The following is a 17,287-nucleotide window of genomic DNA, read 5'->3' on the forward strand; positions in this document are numbered from 1 at the left end:
TTGGTGGAGGTGCTGCATTTTTTTCAAGGAAGTCTTGAATAGATCTTTGAATTTTACCTTTGTGCACCTGGTAAGACAATCCCAAATCAGAGCTTATCGCTGTGCCAGGAGTCTGATGGTGGCCAAGCTATTGATGTGAGCTACCAGTGGAGCTGACTGAATGTACTGTAATTAGAGATCAAGTGCTGGTGCAGTTAGCAGTAGTTAGCTGGAGGACAATAATGTTGGATCACTTAGCCTTCCAGTGAATTCAGAGGATTTTTCAGAGAGAACATTCATGGTCATTTTGCAGTGCATTGAGGTGCCTGTTGCAGGCAGTCCATGTTTCAGAAACATATAGAAGGACAGGATCACTGCTGCCCAGCAGACCATGTTTTGCGCTAGGTCTGAGGTCTTTAATCACCTTTTTCCTCAAATGACTAAAAGCATATGCTAGCGTTTAGAAAGTGATGATTAATTTCATCAACAACATCTTCCTTCTTTGAGAAGTTGCTTCAGGTATGATTCTTAAATGGACAATGGCCCCTACCCTGATCTTTCTGCCATTCGGCAGACAACAATAATTCTGAACTTTCAGTCAAGGCCCCTTTATCTAGAATCTAGCTCCTGATTATATTGCCTTTAAGACTGTTTTTTTAATAATTTCTCACTTGAATGGCTCACATTACCAGAGGCACATCCTATCTTTATTGTCACTGACAGAGTTAACAAGAACTATTTTGACTGTTGGGCAATGTCAAAAAAACTGAGGCATTTGCTTCACTGAATCATGGTTCCCCACCCATTACCTGAATACAGTTACAACTTCCTGCTCATGACCCTGAAACAATTCCAGTCATTCCTGGTCGAGGTCATGCGACTAACTCTCATGTTGGGGGTGGGAGGTATTATCCGGTGATAGACCTAATAACAGCTCTTCCTGATGCAATGTTGTCTACAATTTGGAGATCAGGGTGATAATAAAGCATACCAAGCATTAGGGTGAAAGATCCTAGGATAAAGAATTTGAAGAATCTTTGCAAGGGAGGTAGCACAGTGAAGATTCCTGGAATGGGAGGTTTGTTATGCGAGGAGGTGGAGCCTGTGCACTTTAACTAGGCCAACGTGAATAAGTCTCTGACAAACTATCACCGACGTTTCACCTGCACAAACAGAAGAGCCAACATACTTGACCACAATGTGACACCATCATCAAGAATACCTACTGAGCCATCTCATGCCTGCATTTTGGCAAGTCTGATCACTTGCTGTACTTCACCTCTCGGTAGATTGAGGACTGCAACACTAGTGGTGAAGATAGTGGAAGTATGTTCAAGGGAGACAGAGGAATGCCTGTAGGACTACTTTGAATCTGGACCCTATTCAAGGACTCATCTTCAAACTTGAATGAATAGGCTTCATCAGGAATTATGTGGATGAGTGTGTGACCACACACACATACAGTGAGTTCCCCAACCAAAAGCCGTGGATGAATCAAGGGTTTCACAACCTACTGAAGGTGAGGTCGATAGCAGTTAAGACCGGTAATCCATAAGTCTACATACAGGTCCACGTACGACCCACGGAAGGCTATCTTAGCAGAAAAGAGGGAAGCTAGAAATAGAGTCAGATACTCACTAGCTATGGTAGGGCTTACAGGCCATTATATTCCAACAAGGCTAAACCTAACATCATAAATGGATGTGATGCTTTACTACCAGATGATCTGAACACCTTTTATGCTTGCTTTGAAAAGAATAATTCAACAGTACCAATGAGAATGCCTGCAGAAGCTTGCGACTCAATGATAACTGTCACTGCGGTCAATGTCAAACCCAACATTTATTATCCATCCTTAATTATCCCCAAGGCCAGCAATATCAACCAAATTATTGGGTCTGGTTTTGCGCAAAGATCAGGTCAGAGAAAGGTGGCAGACTTCACTCCCTGAAAGACATTTAGAGACCAGATGGAATGTTCTGGCAGTGTAATGGTTTTATGGGTAAATGCTGCAGTCACAAAGTAGGATTTGAAATAAATTTGTAGAAGACAAGTCCAGGTTTCAAGCTTGTTACTATTATTATCTTGTTGGAAGATTTCCTGCACTGGTTCTCATGAAAAAAGTTCAGACTCAGCCATTGATAACTTCTGTGAAAACAATTTGTCCCGCAGGCTATAGACCACAATAGGACTCAAACCTACAGTGGTCTGATAACACTGCAACAAACTCAGCAGTCAGTGGTTATATATTCCAAATCATGGTGTTCTTCTTTCTGAAGGAATCTGGAGAGGAAAGGAAGGTTGGGGGTGGAAGGTATTATGCAGTGATAGAGTTGAGAGAAATTTTGTTGAAGAGAGTGATGTTGAGGGAAATAAGAATTTAAGGTGAGCAGCTTTGGAAAGCAGTCAGTAACATTGAAAGAGCCGGAATGGAAGTCAGGGAGTCTGCAATCTTAATGTAGATAAGGTCAAAAGGAAATGGTCAAGAAAAGCTTGGAAAGGGCGAAAGGTGAAATAGGAGAGAAACAGGTTTAATCATTGAGAATGTGAAGAATAGGAAAGAGAAACCAGAGGGTGAAGGGTGATCTGAAAGAGAAGGAGGAAGACTGAACCGTAAGACTGAAGGGTGCAGGAATAAAGAGGGAGACCACTCCATTGAGGACAACTACATGAAGGGATGTCTTAAAAAAGTAGCATCTATCCTCAAAGACCCCCACCACCCAGGCCATGCCCTCTTCACTCTGCTACCATTGGGGAAAAGGTACAGGAGCCTAAAGAGCCGAAAGACGAGCACCCAGCAGCACAAGGACAGCTTCTTCCCCGCTGCCATCAAATTCCTGAATAATCAATGAACCAGACACTCCCTTACTTTTTGTGAATGATTATTGTTATTATTTTTTATAGTAATATCATAAGATGGTTATAATATGATGCTGCAGTAAAACACCAAATGACTTGTTCACGACAGTAAATTCTGATTTTCTGAATCAGTGGGACAGTAAAAGATGCCTCAATACATTTTCAGGATGGATGAACATAGTGGTTGAAGGAGGAGGAGAATGTTGGGAGTCTTGAGGATGGATGGAGGGCAGGTATTAGAAGGGATTAGAAGGGGAGAGGGGAGAAAGGACAGGAAGGGAAGGCAGGATCATGGAAAGGGAGAGAAGGTGAATGGGAGGGAGATCAGTGAGGTGAAGGGAATGGAAGACAAACAGGGGCGAAGCTGCGGGGGAAAGATGGAAAAGGGACAGGGTGGGTGAAGGGAAGGGAAGGCAGCATATGAAATGGAGGGAGGGTGAAAATGAGGGAGGGCAAAAAGAAGGGAGGGTGGAATGGTGGGAGGGCAGAAAGGAGAGAGGGCAGAAAGAAGAGAATAAAAAGGAGGGAGGCTAGGGAGAGAATAAACAGTAGATGAGAGGGAAAGAAGGGGAGGGATGGAGGGTAGTGATGGTGGAGGGGAGAGGGATATTGCACAAAATTGTGCAGCTGGGAGTTAGAGAGGAGGGAGGGTACAGAGGATATGGATGACAATTGGAAAACTACAGAATAATTATAACAGAGGAAAGGTATAAAGGAAAAAGTTAGATTGTGGCATCAGTGAAAGATAGATAGTGAATGAAGGAGGAACAGAGAGAGGACAATATATGGGAATAAGGAGATGAACAGAGAGAGGACAATATATGGGAATAAGGAGAGGATACTGTTATTGTGTGTAGATGTGCACAATGTCTGAAGAAGCGGAGGAGAGATCAGTGGGTTGAGGTGAAACTGAGTCCAGGAACCCTTATTACAAGCACTACAGCTGTTCAAAGCAGACATCCAGCTTCCTCTCATCTGCAATCTAGGTCTGTAAAATGAATTAATCATGAAGTATACAGAGAAGGGACATCTCAGCAGATAGGGATAAAGGAAGAGCTTATTCATTCAGATGGAACCCAAGAGCAATGAGGAACAAGGAAAAGGGCAAAAAGAGCTGGAAGGGTAAAAGAGAGAGGAATAGACAGCAAGGAAAATCAATAGGAACAGGACAGAACAGGGATTTTTGCTGCACTTGGTAGAGATAGGGTTAGGTGGCAGGTGACGGAAAGATGAGAGGTGGGAAACAGGGTGGGACGGGAGAGGAAAGTGTGGAGGGGATAGCAAGGAAAGATCTGAAAGGCTGTACATGACTACGTTGTGAGAGATAATGGGGAGAGTGAAAGGGAGAATGAAAGAAAGGAAGGAAGATACACCAAGGAACAAGAAAACATGGTTTGAGTGTAAATGGAATGAAAGAGAGGGGTAAAGAGCTGGAAGGATTCAGCTGAGCCGGGAGAGGTAGCAGAGAGACGTTAATAGCTAGGATATCAAAACTGGGACAGAGTACAAGGAAAGGGGAGAGAACAACTTCAGAGGAAGGAGAAAGGTTAAGGTGGTGATAGAAAAGAAGGGTGAAAACAAGATGGAAGCCTGTCAAGGAGGTGCAGACGTAGATGTAGGGGAGACGAAAAGGAAGAGAAACAGCAAAGGAAGGAAAAGGTGGTAGGTACAAAAGGAAAACGCTGAGCGAAAAAGGTTGGGTGGGAAAGGGATTTGGAGACAGTCTGGAAGAGCACAACGTAAGGGAGCGTGAGGGAGACGGGAGGGGAAACAGTCAAGGGTGACAGAGAGCCGGTTCGAGAGAAGAGATTGAGGGGAGACGCGGACGGATAGGAAGGCAAGCGGGTGGAGGGCGGCCAGAGACGGGTTAGATGAGGGTCAGGAGAGTGGAGATGAAGACAGCAGTGGTTCTGAAGGAGGCAGGGAAACGATGGAGGTGTGGAGAAGGAGAGCGCGATACCCTTCTTTCTCGCCCAATCTTTCCCTTTCTCTTTGCGCCCCCGTTCTCCCTGCTCCTTCCTCTCCCTTGCTCCAGTCCACACCTCCTCCTTGCCCCCCCCCCACCTGCTCACTGTTCTCGCTTTCCGAGCCCCCTGCAGCTGCCTTCAGCCCCCTCCCCCTCTCCCTCTCCACGAGCAGCAGCTGTTGAATAAATGACTGAAAGAAAAGCGGAACACTTGTTTACCTCGGCTGGAACAGACTGACCTTGGGAAACTGGTGCACTCCTTGCGATTAACGGTACCCCAAAATCCTGGAGCCGGATTCGGGAGTCGGGATCTAGAAAACGATGTTACAAATATGTTGATTCCCGATTTTCCGAGCTCGCCAGTCCCGACCGAAGGCAGTATTGGGAATACCGGGCAGATCCCACGTTCAAGCTCATCCAATCATTCAGCTGTTGCTAGCCCGCTTTGCGGGCGGGCAGGGGGAGCTGCACAGAGCATCGCAGGTTGGCGAGGGACACGTCCTTTACCTGAACATCATCAGCTTCAGCACCAAGGACAAAAGCCGCTTCCGGCAGGGCACTGAGACAAGGTTCACGGGTTCAGCACTCAGTCAAAACAAGAGCTCAGGGAGTGAGGAGGTCGTTTACTCCGAGGGGAGTTCACTCTCCTGCATTCTCCATCTTTCTCCTATCGCTCATTCCCCACCCTCTTTCGTGCTTCTCCGTTTCCTTTCACGTTCACATTTTCAGTCTGTACATCTTGGCGAACTTGTTCGCTCGCAGCGTGGTTCATTCCACGCACTGGGACCACACCTGCACGCTCCTCTCCTCGAACCTTCTGTACTTGTCGATGCTGCAGTTAATGCTGCCAAACTTGCCCAGTTCACGGCGAGACGGTGCCATTTCCGCACAGTCTCCTGAATAAACACGCAAGAGTAGATCAATCGGCCCATCGAATCTGCTCGCCTTCTTCAAGGTCATTGTCTTATTCAGTTTTGACTTCCATTTCTTTTCCCTTCTCCCTGCTCCTTACCTCTTTTGCAGTCTCAAGGTTTGTCACTTTCCACCTATATTCAGTAACTCCTGTCCTACAGCACTCAGTGAAGAATTCCAAAGATTCACCACCTTTTGAGAGAAGAGATTCCTCTTTTTCACTCTTGAACTGCCGATCCCTTATTCTGAAGTTATGCCCCCAATCTAGAAGAGGAGCTATCCCCTTAGTATCCACAGCGGTCCTCCCGTTCAAAATCATCTGTTTTAATAAGATCATATCTTATTCATCTATATTTCAAAAGAAAATAGGCCCAATCTGCACATCCTTCATCCATGAATCCCGTCATTTAAGTTAGTAAACCTCCGCACTGATTCCAATGCAAGCACACATGTCAGGTGTGGAATTACCAGCAAAATAGCCCAGCAAGTACAGCAGCTGCCTCATCGACTCCTTTTTTTGATCCAGAGCTCAGGTGCTGTCTATGTGGAGTTTGCATGTGCTCCCTGGCTACTTTGGCTTCCTCCCACAGCACAGAGGCAAGAGGGTTGACAGATTAATGGACCACTGTAAATTACCCCTGGTGAGGTGTGGGCCCATAGGGCTGTTTCCATGATGTATGACAAAGAATATTCAGTGGAGAAGAAGCATTCAGAATGGTATTGAGATGCCAAGGCAATGTAACAGAAGTGCATAGAAGCCCTGCAAAAACATCAAAAGGAGTGAACCACCTCACTGCATTAAAGCCTCCCTACTTCCATGGAGCTATAGCATTCACTTAGGCCGTTAGGCTCAATGTATCTGTTACTACCCATTTTACAATAATCCTACATAAATCCCATGTTTAGTCTCTCCACATTCTCTGCAATTTATTTTCTCCTCTCTTTCATTCAACTCCACACTAGGGACTATTCACAATTGAAAACTAACCTACCAACCCACATGTCTTTGAAATGAAAGAAGAAACTGGAAGCCCTATGAGAAATTTCTGGCCACATGAAGAATATGGAAATACCATATGGACAGCAGTAAAGCTCAGGATTGAATGGATCTCTGCCATTCTGAGCTCACACCAGAGTGCCAACCCCTACTCTGATTCCACTGCAAAAAAAGGTCAATGTTCCACTCATCTTTCTAGTTACCTGTTTTCTGCAACGCAGGAGGAAGCTATTTTACTTTTTCATGATGGCTGCCAGCAGAGATGTCCTTTAGGTCTCATTCTCCTTATTTTCCCTGTGAATGGTACCTATCCTCTCTCAAAGAGCTTTCACTCCTCTTTGATTCTTTTACCATTTACCAAATCTGAGGCAATTTACAGTGAAATAAACTAGCTACAGGACTTAAGGTTGTGAGAGGGAATCAGTGTTTCCAGAAGGCAATCACAAGAATTTTGCAGATGCTGGGGAACTAGAACAAAACACAAAATTGCTGGAGGTACTTAGCAGGTCATGAAGCATCCAGGAAAAGCAATAAGGCTGTCAATGTTTCAAGCCTGAGCCCTTTTCAAGTATGTCAAAAATCAGGCAAATGCCCGAATAAGAATTTTGGGGTTGGGGTGTGCGGTGGGGGGCTAGGAGCAGAGAAGGAGGGAGGAGCATGGGCCGAAAGGTGGATGCAGGTGGGAGGGGTATGAAGAGAAAAGACCTGAGAGGCAATTGGGGGAGGGGCGGAGATGATATGCTACCTTTAAAATACTTTCCTAGCTCCCTGGACACTTCCTGCAGGACCAAATGCCTTTTTCAGCCTATGTCAATACTACTGATGTTGGTATTAACCTTTGGATGTTCATTTTCCCTTTATTATGAAGGATATGCTAGCACTGGAGAAACACTAAAAAGATTCACCAAGTGAATTCCTGGGATGAGAAGATTATCCTGTCAAAAGATGCTAAAGAGGTCAGGTCTATATTCCTTGAGAGGCGATTTTAGTGAAGAATATCAGATCTTAAAAGGTAAATGTTGAGATGCTTTCATTAGCATGGTAGATTTGAATGAGAAGAAATAGCTTCAAAATAAGAGGTGAATATCTAAAACATAGGCACATTAAACTAAGAACCGTTTATCCAAGTCTCATCTCTAAGATCACATGCAGTGATACACTGGGTAGTTCAGTCTTGACCTTGAATGTTATCTGTGTGGAGTTTGCATGTTCCTGTAACTTGTGTGGGTTTCCTACTGGTACTCTGGTTTCTTCCCATATCCAAAAGTAAGGTTGGTTAGCAGTTAATTAAACATTGTAAACAGACCTGAGTATAGGTGGGAGCATTTAAATCAGAGGGGAGTTTTTTTAGATCTGCAACACCATTACAGGCCTTTCCAAACCCACGAGCCTATGCCATCCAATTAACCTACTAAATTGTACACTTTTCAAATGTGGGAGAAACTGGAGCATCTGGAGAAAATACACAGTGTCGTGAGGAGAACATACAAGCTCTTTACAGACAGTAACAGATTCGAACGTGGGCAGCTGGTGCTGTAAAAGCATTGTACTAACTACTAACTAATGGTGCCACCCAGTTAGTAGGCATCTGAGAGAGAACAGGAGAATGGGATTGATCTGGGAGCTGATATTGACTTGTGGTTTCTTTCAATGAAGTAAGGCAATGTGAGAAAATATGAGACTTGTTCAACTCACCAGGCTAAATCCAATCTAGAAAGGCTAAACAGGTTGGGTCTGTATTCTTCTGAATTTGGTGATCTTATTGAAACACCGAGGACTCTTGGTAGGCTTGACGGGGTGGATGTTGAGTTGATTTACAAGTGGAAGAGTCTTGACTGAAGGAAGATGATCTCAAGACAAAGGGATAGTCATTTAAAATGAGCTTGTGGAGAATTTCTGGAATTATCTGTCCTAGAGAGTTGTGCAGGCAATGGTATCAGAAGTGGAGGTGGATAAATTGTAAAAACTTAAAGGTATGGAGGACTGTGAGGAGCTGGAAAAGAACAGGAGATCAGCATGAGGTAGTTTGGCAATTATCATATCGAATCGTGTGGCACTCTATTTTCTTGTGTTCATGGGCTTGCCATTCAGCCTCCAGAAAACCAATGCTCTCCCCTACATTGACCTTGCTGCACCACACTCTCCTCCGATAATGAAAGTTCACAGTGAAACCCAGGGAAATCTGGACCACATCCCATCAGTTGCTGAAGGGAGACTTCAACACTGATATTCACTTCAGCCTTCACTGCACCATCACAGCTTTTGGCTGTTTATAGATCAAGACTTCAGACCTACCCTCCTGTGTGGTTCTCAGACATGGCTTGCCTCCAGCAGGGATCTCAAGGCACTGGTAAAATACATAAATTTGCTGGGAAAATCAGTGAACTAATGGCAGTATCCTGTCCCAGGCAGCACTCTGATTCAAAATCATTAGGCTAATCACATGCTCACATACCTGAACCCATACTCTGTAATTTGGCATTACACTGAGCTCAAGTTACACTGGACAATGAAGATTTTGATTCCTGAACACTTCTGAGTGTATTTTATGGATTTTGGGCTGCTGATCATGAAAATAACCTTAAAATTTTCATATCATGTACTTTTAAAAAAAATATAACCTATTTTTGTGATTTCCTGTCATATTTTAAGTTTGCTTCAAGCATTTAAAAAAAGCCATGAAGTGCAGCGTGTCATTGAAAATTCATTGTCTGCGTTTGCACTTGGACATCTTCCCTGCTGATCTCGATCAGGTCGGTGAAGAACATGGTGAAAGGTTTCACCAGGACATTGTGAGCATGGAAAAGCAGTATCAGGGGAATCTGGAATCCATCATTGCTAGCCGACTATTGTTGGACACCGACACGAGAGGCATCAGATGCTGAATACAAATGAAAATCAGCGGCAAAATATTTTTAAGCCACTTGAACCAATGCAATGTGTCAGCATCATTATGTGATTAAACATTCTAAATTCAATAAAAAGTTAATTTAATATTTCTCCAGCTTGCTACATGATACAGCAAATCTGAAATTATCTTTATGTTCATCTTGAAGTTGTCTATCATAATCCCTGATTTTTTTTTCAGGAAGCAAACCTTAAGAAAAAAATTGTTGTCCAGTGTTATGGAAGAACATTATAAAGCAGACAGAGGGAAGCTTCGCTGAAGAATTGTAGTTTCCTTGCTGTCTCCTGGGAATCTTAAATCCATGACTTCTCAAAGTGGAGAAGGTGCATTTAGAATGGTATTGAGATGTCAAGGCAATATATCAGAAGTGCATAGAAGCCTTGCAAAAGCATCAGGAGTGAATAAACTCATAAACTCTGAATATGCCTGTCCTCTGTCAACCATTGCCAATACCATGTGCAGAAGAGTCTGTGGCTCCCACTTTGGCCTCATCAGGCACCTTAGACCTCACAATAACTGGAGTGCAAAGCAGTTATCCTTGATGCCAAGATAATACCCAAGTTGCTGCTGCCGCTAACCTCCGACAATCCAGACCTGCAGTACTGTTTGTCCTCACTGTGACCATGTGGGTTTCCTTTCACATCCCTAAAATATGTAAGTTAATAGGTTAATTGTACACTATAAATTGACCCTAGAATGAAGAATGAAATAATCTCTTGAGGATTTGATGAGAATGGCAGGAATAAAATGGGTTAGTATAGAATTAGTATAAAAATTGTAATGATCAGCACAGACTTGATGGACTGAAGGGCCTGTTTCTGGGCTGTATCTTTCTATTGATCTCTTTACTCTCAGAAGAAAAAGACCGAGTAGCAACCTATTTGATGATCAGCTTGCATCCTGATGAACTGCCCATATTGAAACTTCATTTTAATTTCAAAGCAGGTTGCCAAAGGTAAAGTACTAAGGCATATTTAGATAAATTGAAGCATCCCGATAAAGTTGGTCATGGGAATCTAAGAAAAAGCTTTCCACTGGTTGCAGGTTGTCATCAGGGCATCACTGCAAGAACCTTTGATGTCCTTCATTCCATCATAAGTTCAGATATGGGAAAACTTGCTGATGTGCATTTCCTGTTGCATCCCCTGAAATATTAAACTGACTAGCCTGCAAGATATGGCAAGATATTCAGGGTAATGCATGGCTCACACATTAATATCATAAATCTGGCATCCAATGACTTTCTCTAAAAAAGACATAGTCTAATCACAAACGATATCATTATAATCATCGTTCCCCATCACCTGAATTAGGGGCAGGGGAGCCCACCCAGCCATTCATCCCTCGACCACCATTCAATAAAATCACCGTCGATTTAATTGTAACTTCAACTTCACATTTCTGCCTCTCTCAGGTAACTTTTTGCCTCCTGTTCTTTTTAATTTATTTAATTTAGACATACAGCATGGTAACAGGCCATTTTGCCCCACGAGTCCGTATCACCCAGTTTACACCCATCGGTACATTTTGAACAGTGGGAGGAAACTGGAGCCCCTGGGGAGAACTTAGAAGCTCCTTACAGACAGCGCGGGATACGAACCCTGGTCCTGATTGCTGGTGCTGTAAAGACTAATTGCTACACCAACTGTGCCGATGGGGTATCTGTTTACCTCAGCCTTAAAAATATTCAAAGACTGCTTCCAGCATCTGTAGGTTAAGAGCATTTCAAAGATAACAGACTGAGAAAAAAATAAATCACATTATGACTATTATAAATGGACAACTTTTTATCCTTAAATATTCCAGATTTTCTTGCAAAAGGAAATTCTCCTTCCCCATCCATCCTGTCATGAGCTTCGAGGATCTTATAACTTACATGAAAGTTGCTGCTTTTATGTTCCAGTAGATAGATACAACGTAAGTTTGTCCAACCTTTTCTCATAATACAACTTGTAAGACACTCCAGATAATAGTGCGGTAAACATTCCTGAATTGCTTCAAATCCATTTACATTTCTTGCTCCATAAGGAGATGAATACAGCGTACAATGCTTCAGATGTGGACCTGCCAATGCTCTATTTAAAGGAACAGTTTCCCTACATAAAGCTATCTTCTAGGGGAAGTGGAGATTCCAGACAAAAATGGAAACAACAAAGATATCCGATAGCTGCAGCAGGGCCTAAATGGCATAACCTACTATAAAACCAAATCCGATGCTCTAGAAGACAGCAAAGCTTCACACCCAGATGAAATCAATGCCTTGTATGTGTGATTTGACTACCAGAAGAAGGAAGAACCACTGTGCATGTCCCCTGATGATCCTCTACTTTCAGTATCTGAGTATGACGTGCGGGCTGCCTTCAGGAAAGTATTCAGTCCAGACAGAGTACCCAGCTGATATTGAAAACCTGTGCTGACCAACTTGCCAATGTATTCATAAATATCTTCAACATCTCACTCTGGCAGGGCATGGTACCCACCTGTATCAAATAAACCTCAATCGTACCTGTACCCAAGAAGAGTTGGTAACTTGCCTAAATGACCACTGGCCACTACTACCAATATGTACTCACATGTACAGTGATGAAGTTTTTTGAGAGGCTGGTGTTGAAGTACATCAGCTCTTGTCTGAGTGTCGACATGGATCCATTCCAATTTGCCTACTGCAGCAACAGGTCTATGGCAGATGCCATCTCACAAAGCCCTGGAACACCTAGACAGCAAAGACGCATGCATCAGGATGCTGTTTATTGACTGCAGTTCAGCATTCAACACCATCATCCCCTCAGAACTTATCAGCAAACTCAAAGACCTGGGCCTCAATACCCCACTATGTAATTGGATCCTGGATTTCCTCACCTCAAGACCACAATCAGTGAGGATGGTAAGAACATCTCCATGCTGATGTAGACTTCCAGTTGAACGAAAATGTCAATAAGGTTAAGGTCAAATCATTCAACCTAGCTTTTAGTCATAAAATTATAGGTACATCACAGAACAGACCCTTCAGCTTGTTGAATCCACATCAACTGCCCATTTTATATTATCCTGTTTTTTAAAATATTTTGTCACATTTCCCCCATTTCTCGTACACACTTGGGTTCATTTGCAGCTGCAATGAACCTACCAACCTTTATGTCTTTTGGGATGTAGGAGGAAACTGGAACACCCCGTGTGATCACAGGGAGAATGCGCAAACTCTACACTGACATCAACCAAGGTCAAGATTGAACCTGGGCCTCTGGCCCTAAGAGGTAGTGAATCTACCAGCTGTGCCGCTGTGCTGCCCTTTATATATGGCAATGACTGAGACATTCATCTGCATCAAGCAACGTGTTTGTCATTGAGGTGTCCTTGAGGTTGGACTTGTTTTCTTATTGCAGATGTGACAGTTAAATTACTTGGTCTGTAAATTCAAAGATATACTTTGTGAGCAAGCAGTTAAATTAGTACATTATATTAAAAAAATAACAATACAAAAGGAGGCAGGTGAGTAAGTATATCTTCTGTTTAACCCAGTTCCAATATTTGGTCCAATTCAGGCCACTCAGCTCCTCAAGCCTGTCCCTCCTTTCAATATGATCATGGCTGATCTGTCTCAGACCCAGACTCTTTGTATATCCTAGTTGTCCATATCCCTCAATTCCCTAATCTTTCAAATAATTACCTTCCTTCTTTTTAAAAACCTCCAATTATCCAGCCTCCACAACCCTCCTGGGTAGAGAATTTCGGAGGCTCACCCTCTCTGCAAAATGTTGCCTCAGATCCCTTCAATTACTATTTAAATATGATGAGGGACTCTATTCATGCTACTCTTTGGTGAAAATATTTTCCTCAACTCCCCACTAATTATTACCCCATTTACTTTAAAACTCTGCCTCCTATTTTTTGGCCCTTGTGTGAAGAGAAATCTTTCCTAATTTGCTTTATAGTAAGCTCCCTATTATTTATAAGACACAATGATGTCTCTCCTCTGCCTTCACTGTTACAGAGAAAGTAATCCTGAGATGTCCAACATAGGCAAGTCCAGCATGGGCTTCAACTTTCCATTCATTGAAGACATCTCTGCGAAGAGCGGCTCACAAAGGCAGCCGATTTCATAAAGGAACTCCATCACCTGAGCTACAACCTCTTCTCACTGTTACCTTCGGGTAGAATGTACAGAAACCTGAAGACCAGCAGCTCTAGGTTCCAGAACAGTTTATCTCCAATGGTTATCAGTCCCTTGAAGCTCACTTTGTTACACTAATATGGGCTGATCTGACACTATAAAATACCCTCCCATTGAAACTGATTACCTGACTGACCTCCTCTACCACCACAAGGTATAGTATGGCCTCTTCCCTGGTTGAACTACAAAACCTTCCTCGATGCACCTTCCTCTGCCCCATCTATACTTCTGAGACACAGGACATTCTAGTAAATATTTAGGAAATTAAAATCTCCCTCCAAAAAACACTACTCCTTTGACACCTTTCCGTAATCTGACTACATATCTGTTCCCTTTTCTCATGGTGACTATTGGGTAGCCTATAGTATATCCCTATTGGAGTCATTATACCTTTCCTTTTTTTAATCTCTACCCTTATTGCCTCAGTGGACAAGTCTTCCATTAAGTCCTCTCAGTGCAGATCTGACACTCTCCTTGATGCAACCCCTCCATCTCTTTTACCTCTGTTTTTTATCCTATATAACACATCTAAACTCAGGAACATTAATCTGCCAGTCCCATCCCACATGCAGCAAATTCTCTGTAATGGCTGCAACATCATAATTGCAAGTACTGACCCAGGGTATAAGTTCATCTGCCTTACCCGAAATATTTTTTGCATTAATATAAATGCACTTCAGACTCCCTCTGCCTTAGCACTTATTCCTTACTAAAACACTGCAGTTGTATTCTCACGCTCCCAAAATAGTCACTCAGAGTTAGAACAGGGCTCACTGTTTATAACGTAGACATCAGTTTAAGAGGTGAGATGCAAATTTTACTCTCATTCAATTGTGACTCTTTGGAATTTTCTTCCTCAAGGACTTGAGGAAGCAGAACACCTGAATTTTTTGACGGCTAATAGAAGCAATGTGGTGAAAAATTACTGTGGATAGATAGGAATATTAAATTGGAGTTGGGTATGAAATTATATCACACATCCAGTCTTGTATGAATTACACTGTTCATGTTTTTTCATTGGTAAGATCATGGTAGAAAAATATAATGGTGGTGCTGTTGGACCTTCTGTTATAGCAGTGGTGTTGCTGGTGTAGTCCTGGGAGAATGGGGGCTGAAGAGACAGCACTGCTCTGCAGGGTCCTATTATTTTAAATTAACTTAGATATACAGCACTGTAACAGGCTAATTCAGATGTACGAGTCCTTGGTTCCCAAAATACACCCCATTAACCTACACCCCAGAGTGTTTTTGAAGTGTGGGAGGAAACCAGAGCCCTCGGAGGAAACCCACACAGACCGTAAAAATTTCCTTCAAGACATCTTTTCTCATGGATTCTGGCAATTTATTCACTGATTATAGTCATTTTCTTCCTACCTCCTTTTTAAAAAACTGGGTTACATTACCTTCCCTCCACTCCTTATTCTATAGAACTCAGGAAAATTACCAGAAATGCATCTAATATTTCAAGAACATTTTCTTTAAGTATCAGGCTCTAGATATATATTGGCCTTCAACCCTGTCAATTTCTCTGACAGCAGTTCCTTATAAATAATGATTTCATTAAATTCCTGTCTTTCACTAGATTGCATGATACCCAATGTTTCTGGGAGTTTATTATTAACCTGCTGGGCAAAGACAGAACCAAAATATGTGGTTGATTGGTCCGCCATTCTAAATTATGCCAATTAGTTCCACCTATCCATAGAAACTTTTAAAGTCAGTTCATACGTTCTGCAAATTTAATTACATGCTCTATTTTCCACTTGTTCTATTACTTTATCTTTTTTTTTGGCCATTCAATATATTTCATCCTTGGATCTAATACTATTCCTAATTTCTTTTGCCAATCTTGATTAAGCCACCTTCCTGTTTTACTTGTTTGTATTGAAGAACTGAACATTTGCTGTAAATTAACCATCTGCTCTTTAACTGCTTTTGCCATTGCATTTCCACTGCCAGATCATCCCCAAGTTCATCACAGCCATTTGGCACCTCATATCATCATTTTATTATTTCCTTTATTTTAAAATGTGCCCCCTAGATTTGGAACCAGCGTGTCTTATATTCCATTTTATTGAAGAATTCAATCTTGCTAAGGTGACTCTTCCCTAAGAGGCCCCAGATAACAAGATTGTTAATTATCCTTCCTCATTGAACAATACCTGCTCAAGAATGATATGCTCTCTAATTGGCCCCCTAGTGTATTGGCCAGAAAGACAACAATACAAATACACCTGAGGAATTCTTTCTTTAGAGCAGTGGTTCTCAGCCTGTTTTCACTGACAGGCCACCTGGGGTCTCCCTTTTTGTTCCACAGACCACCTCTAATATACCCAGGGGCCACCATTCAGGTGGGGTGTAGGGAGGCAGGCAAGTTTGAGCCTATTCCCACTCTGTCAATGGGGCTTTTGCTTTGATTTGCTGGGAATATTCTAAAATAATTTTTGTTTTCTTGTGCCATATTTACTACCTTGTTTGACATATTACTTATTTATCATATTAGTAATATTGTCTTGTTGGTATGGACCACTTATAGCAAACACACAGACCACTAGTTGAGAATATAATTTAAGGATATAATTTCTCAATCTATGTGTGGATTAAAATGATCCATAAGTACAGTTGTACCCTATTGCATGCATCCAGACAGTCCATCCCTTCCTTCATAATTACTGCTTGAGGATCTACCGAGAACACCCAATGAGCACGGGTTTAAGCTAAGAGTTGAGAGATTTTGAGGGGATTTGAGGAAGAGAGTATTTACCTGAGGGTGAGCAAATTCTGGCAAACACTATCTGAGTGTGGTGGTGTCAAAATCTCTCAACTCTTATCTCAAACCTGTGCTCATTGAGTCTAAGCACTTCTACCATGGGGAAATATCTCCTACAATCTACCTTGTCCACACGTCATACTTTTGTAACTTTCCATAAATAGTGGAATGACAGCCAAGGCAGGGAAATGCTCCTGTTGCAGAATATGGGTCATCAGGGAAGCCAGCAGTACCCCTGACAACTTCATCTATGAGAAGTGCATCCAGCTGCAGCTCCTGTCAAGCAGAGTTAAGGAATTGGAGCTGGAGTTAGATGAACTGTGGATAATTGAGGAGGCTGAGGGGGTGATATGCAGGGGTTACAGGGACACTATCACACCTAGGAAGCAGGAGGAGGGTAGATGGGTGACAGTCAGGACAGTGAAAAGGAACAGGCAGGCAGTGCATGGCACCCTGTGGCTATCTCCCTCAATAACATGTACAGCATTTTGGATAGTGTTGAGGGGGACGACCGAGAGAAACAAGCCATGGAAATTATGACTCTGGCACGGACCCTGGTCCAGTAGCTAAGAAGGGAAGGAAGGAGAAGATTCAAGCTGAAGTGATAGGGGATTCCATAGTAAGGGGGATATATAAGAGGTTCTGTGGAAGAAATCGAGTATCACGGATGGTATGTTGCCTCCCTGGTGCCAGGGTCCGAGATATCTCAGATCAAGTTCACGGCA

At 42.7% G+C, this 17,287-nt stretch overlaps 1 protein-coding gene and 1 long non-coding RNA gene across 3 annotated transcripts in view; one reads left to right on the forward strand and one right to left on the reverse strand.

Moving 5' to 3' along the window:
• The window catches only part of LOC138764887 (uncharacterized), a 117,773-nt gene that overhangs the window by 40,091 nt on the left and 60,395 nt on the right, over nucleotides 1-17,287 (forward strand). The gene's annotated exons all lie outside the window — the stretch shown is intronic.
• LOC138764879 (potassium voltage-gated channel subfamily A member 2-like) overlaps nucleotides 1-17,287 on the reverse strand; it is a 47,416-nt gene that overhangs the window by 23,033 nt on the left and 7,096 nt on the right. For both annotated transcript variants that reach the window (XM_069941301.1, XM_069941298.1), the window contains exons 2-3: nucleotides 12,195-12,334; nucleotides 5,044-5,115 (exon numbers count right to left, since the gene is read on the reverse strand). The gene's annotated coding sequence lies outside the window, so the exon portion shown is untranslated. The remainder of the gene's footprint in view (nucleotides 1-5,043; nucleotides 5,116-12,194; nucleotides 12,335-17,287) is intronic.

This window comes from Narcine bancroftii, chromosome 5 (assembly GCF_036971445.1).
Source record: "Narcine bancroftii isolate sNarBan1 chromosome 5, sNarBan1.hap1, whole genome shotgun sequence".
Lineage (NCBI taxonomy): Eukaryota > Metazoa > Chordata > Chondrichthyes > Torpediniformes > Narcinidae > Narcine > Narcine bancroftii.